The sequence below is a fragment of the Lactuca serriola genome, chromosome 6 (assembly GCF_051521515.1).
Source record: "Lactuca serriola cultivar US96UC23 chromosome 6, Lser_US96UC23_V15, whole genome shotgun sequence".
Taxonomy (NCBI): domain Eukaryota; kingdom Viridiplantae; phylum Streptophyta; class Magnoliopsida; order Asterales; family Asteraceae; genus Lactuca; species Lactuca serriola.
In genome coordinates, this window is record NC_136413.1 from 11,250,396 (window position 1) to 11,259,956 (window position 9,561).

The following is a 9,561-nucleotide window of genomic DNA, read 5'->3' on the forward strand; positions in this document are numbered from 1 at the left end:
TTCTTTCATAAAAACCATATTAAACTCATAAGTTATGGAAACCAAAAGTTTTGACAAGTTTCAAAACATGTCCTCAAGTTTTGGAATTTGTAAAGTTTCACTTATGAATACTTTAATTCCAAATTAAACCCCAGAGCTTTAAAAGTTCAAATTCAAACCCTTATACTATTATATTATTATACGTTTATAATTATATATATATATATATATATATATATATACATATATATATATATATATATATATATATATATATGTATGTATGTATAAAAATAAGTCAGTCTTACCGTTAGTAGGTCTCATTCACGAAGCCGGTCTATAAGGGGGTATAAGGTTACTGCCTATAAATGACAGTTTAATGGGTGTCCACTCTCACCCACCGCTTCCTTAACTGCTGGAGGGTCGTTAGCCAAACGGGTAGGATAAGACATTAATTCTCATTATAAGTATAATGATAATTATAAATTAACTAAACTTTTATTAAATTCTCAATCTTAGTTACTTTAGGAAAAATGTGAAAATGGTGTTATTCCATGAAATTGAACTTTGCACCTTGTTAAGTCGTTAGTGGAGCGTGTGTGGTTAACCGGCACACTAATCTAGGACTGACAGTATGTGGAAAATGGTAGCTTGATATTAATCATAGATCAAAGGAGCGTGTGTGGTTAACCGACAGATTGATTAGGTAGTTTGTAACATTGGGTGTACCAAGCTAATTTGTATGGTTTTTCACACCTTGTTTGTGATCCTTGGCATCCCAGTCACAAACTTGAAGGGCACAATCGAGATTTAAACATGCCATCGAAAAATTCAATGAATCTCAAAGGATTTAGGAATTTCAATCCATTTAAAACATAATAATCAATTTCGTTTTTCATGGTGGAAATTGGTAAATTGTCATTTACCTACCTTCAAATATTTTGCATTTGGATTACGACATCCCTCTTCTGAATTGTAAAATATTGTGTTGGGTCCTAGCCTTAATATTTCATTTGGGTGTTATATTAAGAACTTAAATCAACTAACTTGAATTTCTCCCATTGTAGATGTCTAGTTCAGACAACTATGGTCTTCCCAAATCTTTTGGAACAAGTTTTCCTATTGAAAAATGATATCCTACATGGGGATCAAGGTGAAATATTAATCCCTTTGTCATGCATTAGTGGAAATGGAAATCATACTTCACTTCCTCCACCCCCTCTAATAATTCTCCTTAACCCACAAGTTCAAAGACTTGAAAAGTTCAAGGTCACTCAAGCCCTACTTGCAATGAAACATCAACATGGAAGACCTGTGTGTACTCATGTCTTGGAGATGAAGTCACATATTGACAGGCTGAGAGGATTGGGTGTCAAAGTCTCGAGGAAGTTGGTTGTTGACTTGGTTCTTCAATCACTTCCCGAGTCATATAGCGAATTCATTAAGGACTACTATGTGACAGACCACGACATGACCCTTATTGATCTAACCTCTTTGCTTGTTGCTGCTGAATCAACAATGATTTGGCACACTGGAAAAACAAATTTGATTGGAAGATCTACTTCTCAAACTTCCATGGACATTGACAATGGTAACATTGGAAGTCCAGAAAAGATTTCTCTTCCCAATGGAAAAGGATCGGCCATAGTCAACCCGGTTGACCAAATGGTAAAGAGAAAGGCTAAGTCTGAGATTATCTCATGTGCCAATGCAAAAGAAGCCATTTGTTTCTAATGTCATTTAAAGGGACATTGGAAGTAAAGTTACCCTGACTACCTAAAATATCTGAGAGAAGGTAGAATCAAAAAGTTTGACTCTACTTCAGGTAAGTCTAATGTCTGACTCTATTAATTTCCTAATTGTTGATTCTTAATACATGATGTGACAAGGTTGAATTTTGATGTTTTGTAGGATCATGCAAAAGGAAGGAAGCTTAAAGGAAGAGTATGCTGAATTTGGTCGCGAAAATGGATTTCAATCGCATGGTTCGATGATCAAATTTTTGAGCTGCTGCTTAAGAGTTATGATAGAACGCTTAGAAATTTGTAATAAAATAGTTTTCATTTATAATTGCATTGTAAGAAAAAGTTCTTCCGCATTTTATAAATAAATAATTTTTTTTTTATTTTATTATATCTCCTTGCAATGACATTTATGAAAATTGATGTTTGCATGTTTCTATGTTAGCAATATGAATTTGATTCTTTTGTTTGTGGTAGTGTCGAGAATTTCCCAAATAAGGAAAGATTCTCATCACCCAAGTTTCAATTGGATAGAAACTTGGAATCATGCAACTTGTAGTGTGTGATGAATAAGAACCTTTGCCTTTGGGAAATTAAGACTAATTCCTTGTTCACATGAATATGTGAGTCAAGTGAAGGACTAGGAGATTGGGTACACTTGGTTGAGTACTGGTCGATGTCCACCACAAAGATCGACAAAACTATTTGTCATGATTTGCTGAAAGTAAGTAAATATGGTTATGTTTACAAGTCTAAGTATAATTCTGAAACATTGGAAAAGTTTCAATGTATGGCAGAACAAATGAGAAGAATCAAATTAGGCAGAAAGATAAAAGTTTCTCCAATCTGAAAAGATGGAAGAGTACTTTCGTATCATGTTTTATGGTCATCTTAATGATTATAGAAAACCATATCACAATTGATCCACTAAGGACACCTTTTTGCACTTGTGTGGCTAAGAAGAGGAATCGTGAATTGTTGAAATGGTTAAATCAAAAGGTGAATCATACTTCGTTCCAAGAACAAGTCTTAGAGTCATACTCCAATATTGTAACTTGAGTGACATAATCTTAAGAAGGTTTATAACACTTGTCAAATATAGAGTAAAATGTTTCTTACTCTTGTACATTTGAAATTGATAAGTTGTGATGTCTTGGTAAGGACAAAGATGACCAACTAAGACCAATTGTGTGAAGTGTTTATCTTGATAAGAATCTGCACCAACTCTTGAATATTTGCTTGTCAAGGAATGGTTCATGACAAGAGAATCTTATATGTCAAGAGGTCAGTGGGATTCTTAAAGATCTTGAAAAGTTTCAAGAACTAATCAAGAATAAATCTATTGTTAATCACTAGCACATGACTTTAGGTTGTAACATATCGTGATGACATATTCTTATTTTTGTGCTCATTCCAGTTTAAAGTTGACTATGCATGTGAGTTCTATGAGTTCTCAGTTATTTGCATAAAGCAAAGCACCTAGATCAATGAAAGTTTCATTGATCAGTACGGGTGAGCTTTTTAACAACTTGGAAGACATGGTAGGCCCTTGTGCTACCAGGTGGCAAGAAATTAAGATTGAAAAAATTCAGTCCTTGTGAGTTTGGATTTGTCACTAACCTTGTCTTATGATTATGGTTACACAAATTCACATGGATAGGAACATATACACCATAAAATCTAAGTGTCATAAGGTTTCTCTCCAATTTATGAAAATGATTATGAGGAAACGCTTTCACTAAGTAGATTTTAATAGTTAGCAATTGTGATATTTGCATTCTCAAATTCGATTATGATTACGGAATCCCTCTTCATAGTTTGAATTGTGAGAAATGGCTAACTTCTAACATTTGAGACTTATTTCTGTAAGTTCTACAATTGTTTAGACACACATGTGAGTTATCTAAGGAAAGGTGTATGAGTTTGAGAAGCCTAGATAAAGTCTTATCGAAGCATCTCGTATCATAAATCTGAACTTTGGAAAGGAAGTCAATAAATATTGATTTCTAGAAGTCCAGTTGATTTCTAAATACATGTCAAAGCTAGTGGGAGCATAAGTGTTATGCTAGCAAGATAATAATTATTATGCTAGTGGGAACATAATTATTATGGAAAGTGTTGCAAGTTAGCTAAGTTAATTATAGAAAAACAAATGGTTTCAAATCGCAAAGTTGCATGGTTTTAAAAGTTGTTTTGCTATAATTAAGTGAGAGGAAATTATACTCCATTTCAAATCTAAAAGCTTAGATTGAGATTTTTAATCAAATTTAGTCAAGGATATATATGAATATGTTGGAATGGTTCAACATAAGGAAATTCTATATATATGGAAATGAGTATTGTGTTCTCAAATTTGATTATGATTACGGCATCCCTCTTCATAGTTCTAATTGCGAGAACATGGCAAATAGAAATATTCTAGCAAAAGACTGGTCAAGTATCGTGTCTTTATGAATCGTGTCCAATATGCTTCGGGTATAGGATCGATTACATGTGCTATAATATTCATCCGTTCTAAATTTTCCAAATACCTAGGGCATTAAGAGGGAAAAAGGACTAGAATCGGATATGACTAAAGTGGTTAACAACTGTTAAGGACAATCTAAGGTTCACCAAGGATTGGTCGCTTGTAGTTGGAAGTATAAAAATGGATGGACCATATTGACACACTCCAAGAAGAGATAACTATTGTTCAGAAGTGATAGTCAAAATGGGAACATGGAAATGTTTTCATAAGTGGAAGTTATTCTTTACATCGTGTAAGATTAGGAAACTTAATGCAAGAAGGATTTTCAAATGAATGTACTTTGAATTTGAGACTTCGTTTCTATGGAATTTCTCTCCATTGGAAAACTTTTTAATGTCTATTGCCAAGTCTATGTGACTTTTATGCATAGTCATTACAAGAGGATCATTGCATATAAGTTTAGAATCTAACATATTACAGTAAATAGCAAGAATTTGATATTCTTACACTTACGGTAAGGATTTGGAATTGTGAAATGATCATCATTGAAATGTTGTGAATTGATGTATTTCACAATGTAAGGATCATAGATAAACATAGTGTGCATGCTTGGACCATGGGACAACTATTGTTTAATTCAAGTATTAAGTTGATTATATGAAACATTATACAATGAATAATGAGTAATCAATATGGGACTAAAACGTTTTGGGGCCATATAGGATTAGTATTACTCTTGTGTTTCACTTTGCATGTTTTGACTTCCCGAATAACTAGGTAATTCAAACCATCCACATTCGATCATACTTTGGAAGTAGGTATTAAGGCAAGACTGTCATGAATGGGTCTGTAGTTTGTCTAGGTGTTTTAGACATAGCACAAGTTTGTTGCAGTGTTCATGAGTACTCCTGGAATAAGATTCGAGTATTGGATTCAACTCATGCTCATCTGAATCACTTCATGGATTTTATCATGAGTGATTGTGAGACGAGAATATCTTATATTCTTGAAACCAAGACATGTGAGTTGTAGTTTACAATTCAGTTGCACATTGACATATGTAAACGCACTAGTAACTTGGTGTTATAAAACATATTGTTGTATGTGATTTGATGAGTAAGTACAAGCAAGCATTTGAGTCGAAGTTTATCTGTTCCTTTTACCCCATGTGGTTAAAAGCGATATTCGTGGGCCCCTCCATGATATATGATGACACCCCTAAGTGTTCGGCCAAGCCTATACTGATTTGATTTGTTTAATTAGTCGGTCTTCATAAATCGGAAATCGGGAAACAACAGATGGACAGAGATATTGATTATAATCCAAGTCTCAGTCCGTATGTGTAACGACCGGGTTTCGGGGCTAAGCATTTTTAGACGATCTAATAGTCTAGGTCAACTATTGTAACTAATTTTGATGTAATAAAGATGAAATATTTTAAATTCTATGTGAATTATGTGTATTTGTGTGCTTATTACTTTATTATAAATATATATTTAATAAAGAATAAAAATAAGCGTCAAAATTAAAGTGTGAGATAAGTCCGATATCTTTACATAAAGTTTTAGTGGTCGAAACAAGGATTCCGTGGATATAAAGAACGCTAAAATCCGAGTTATAACGAAGAAGTTATGGCCCGCCGAAGTTTTTCGGCAAAACTGACACGGCACCGGGAGACGTAAATAGTGAATTTACGATGGAGGACTTTTTAGCCTTAGTGATCTAAACGAAAGTCGTATAATATGTTAAACCGAGAAAATCCATAAAAAGAACGCCCAAATCTGACTCCGTATGAAGAAGTTATGATTTTTCTAAGATTCGGCTTAGCATTGCATGACCTGAAACTCGAATTTTAGTTCGAGCGGTTTTTGGCTTACGCGGCCTAAATGAGAATTGAAGATCTCATTAATAGGAACTCAACGGTAAAAAGATAGACGAAAACGGAGTCCGTATGAAGGAGTTACGAATTCTTCGCGGTCATCTAACAGTCTAAACGCCTCCTACTGTTAAATTTGAGATCGGTCGAGAATTAGCCGACGTAGTCTAAATGAAAGTTGTAGATCTTGATTTTACCTACGCGTGAAAAAAAGAAGATTTAAAACGGATCTCGTATGTGAGAGTTATGATTTTTCTAAGTTTGAAGGATGATACGTGATAAGGGGTGACATTGCACCACCAGAATTGGACACGTGGCACCACCAGAAGGCTGCCACATGCCCCAACTCGGCGAGTAGGTCCTCCTACTCAGCGAGTCCGTCAAGATTTTACCCTATAAATAGAAGTGTGGGGTTCTCTCATTTCTCACACCTTTCCCCACTTCTTTCTCTCTCTACACTCTCCATCTAGCCTATCCTAACCCCCCCCCCCCCAAGGTGTAGGTAAACCCCCTAGCACCCGAAGGAAGCCCCGAGGCTCCCAAAGCCTCGAGAAAAGAGCCTTTCGGCTCGGAAACGCTGCTCCAGCGAAGCCCGGTTTTGAGAAAAACCCGCTGTAAGTGAGCTACGCCTAACCTATCTTTAGTTTAGCTTATATTTTAATATAGTAATGTTATTAGGACCTTATAATAAGTACTTGGGCTATTATTATGGGTTATATAAGTATCGTTTAACGCTTATATAATAGTAATAATAGCTAGACTATTAATTAGTCGCGATGAATATTAGACTAAACCCTAGTGGCAATGATACTAGGTTTTGCCGAAGGAAAAGTGTGTTAAGAGTAACGAAGTGTTGTCCAAGCGCCGAGTCACCACCTACTCAGGTGAATGCATAGTTACTTTCAGCTTACACATAGATATGAAGTATTTTATATAAATTACGTGCTATGTGTGCATATTATCCGAATACTTGCTATCCATGCTGGATGAACATTTTTATACATGTTTTCAATGATTTAAACTGTATATGTATTTTTTATCTACAAAAATTTGGGGTAAAACATGGGTAGATGTATTAGTTGCTGTGTGATAAAATAATGAGAGGCCTCGTTATAGATGTTATTGATGATCCGATCATCTAGCGGAGTATAGATGACGACCGCGGACTATTCTAGACAGTCCAGTGGAACACTAGCAGGCTTGCAACCTGTAGGTGTTTATTTGAACTGTGTGTTTATTTGAACTGTGTGCTCACCAGGTGTAATCCATCCCCCACATGGTTGCCTTAAGGACATTTATTGCTGAGGAATCCCCTTAGCAGTAGTGTCCATCCCGATGATAGTCCTTAGACTAGGTCCCTTGTGTTAGATGTTTTAGGGACGTAAAGTGGGGATAACGGGAACGGGTAATCGGGTTTGTTTGGTTTGATAAAGCTAATAACTTATTTATTGTGGGTTGAAAACCCTATGTGCTCACCAGGCTCCCAAGCCTGACCCACTCAGTTTCTTGTATTACAGGTAGTGGTGCATGAGCATAGATGTGATGTCTTGGGATGAGAGATTAATGGATTTTAGGCCTGTAAATACGGAATAATGTAGTAAGGCCTATGCTGTATTGTTTATGCTTATGATCTGTATCGAACATGACATCCCGAGTCTTTTTAATGAAATAAATTTCTATGGAAATGCTTTTGATAAATCCGTATCATATTTTGTTTTGGGACAAATTCCGCAACACTTTTATTTAAAATGTTACTCTGATTTACAAACAAAGCATAAACAAAATCGGTATTTTCTGGCCGTGAAAATGGGGATGTCACAGTTGGTATCAGAGCATTAGTTTAAGCGAACTAGGAATTTGTAGGATTTCTACACTTAAACTTAGAATGCTAAGCGATGATTGTGAGGTGTGAGCACTAGCTTATTTTAGGAATTATGCCTAAAATGCTTTGATGTGCTAAATGCTTTGTGCCTGACATGCTATTATTTGTTCGAATCTACGGTCTGTTTGTAACATCCGGGTTTCCAGGTATTATTCTCAGACCTTCTTCAGTTTTGATGTTGATTCTTTGTGTTAGGGTTTTCTAACCCTTTTAGAGGTTGATTAAGTGGAGCATTTGGTCCCTTCTCGAGTTTGTGTTCTGGATCTGGACCCAAAGAGGTCCAGAGGCCTTAACCCTTGGAGCTTTATGAGTCACTTTGGGAGACATGAGCTTAGGATGTCATTTTTGGGGCTAAATCACCATTTTGGACCATTTAGATGTTATATGAGTGCCAAGGTCCGAACTTTACGCGATTATCAGGCTTGGGGAGGCCAGATCTATGATTGTGTGGAACAGATCTGACCTCAGCAGTTGTATAGAGTTTTTGCATGGCATAAACTCGCCAAGTCCAAAGAACAGACTCGACGAGTAGTATGAAGGTTTCCTGTTAATCACTTAGTGAGTGGACTTGCCGAGTTGGGGAATAACTCGGTGAGTCAGGGAGAGTCAGGGGGGACTGAGTTCAAGTGGAACTCGCCGAGTTGTTCTTGAGACTCGGCGAGTTGAGTCGGGGTGGCCCCACGATTCATGCCAGGTGGAACTCATCGAGTCAGGGGAAGAACTCGACGTGCCAAGAGGGGGACTAAGAGAGTCAGTGGACACGTGTAGACTCGCCGAGTCGCCCTAGTGCACTCGACGAGTCGGGTCAAAGTTTGACCGTTGACCTTGTTGACTTTTAGGGTTGAGTAGAGTTGTATTTAAGGGAGTATTTACTTTATGTGATTAGGCGGAGGCTAGATCACACTTCTACCGAGTCAGATATTTACCGAGACACCGAGGTGAGTCTTCTCACTATACGTTACCTAAAGTGGTATATTGTGTGGACGAGAGGGTCCTATGTGTTATGTATGAGATTATGTGTTATGTGTTATATGTATGTTGTATGATGTTATAGACCGGACCGCAGGGTCTAATGATATAGACCGGGCCGGAGGGCCCAACGAGTTATGACCGGACCAGAGGGTCCAACGAACTACGAGACTGGAGGGTCCGGCTAAGACACATCGACCGGAGGTTCGTATTATAGCCTCGAGTGGAGTATGTTTTGTATGCGGTATTTTGGGGAACTCACTAAGCATTTATGCTTACAGTTGTTGTGTGATGTGTTTCAGGTACCAGTGATGAGCGCAGGAAGGCGTCGGCATGATTCGTATACACTTTTGGAGTTTATGTTTTAGATTCTGGGGAAATGTTTTGTGATAGTAACATTTGATACAATATGTTTTGACATTAATTAAAGAGTAAATGAATGTTTTAAAAATGAAAAATTGTTTTGAAAATTTACGTTGTTACAAGTTGGTATCAGAGCCTTTGTTTGAAGGATTCGGATGCATCTTCGGGCGTATCTGAACTCAAACTGAGGATTTGAGGAAAACTTTGATAATGAAGTAAAATTTTTGAAAAGAGTAAAAAGGGTTTTGAGACAAACAGAGCAGAGCCGTGTGTACGATCAGCC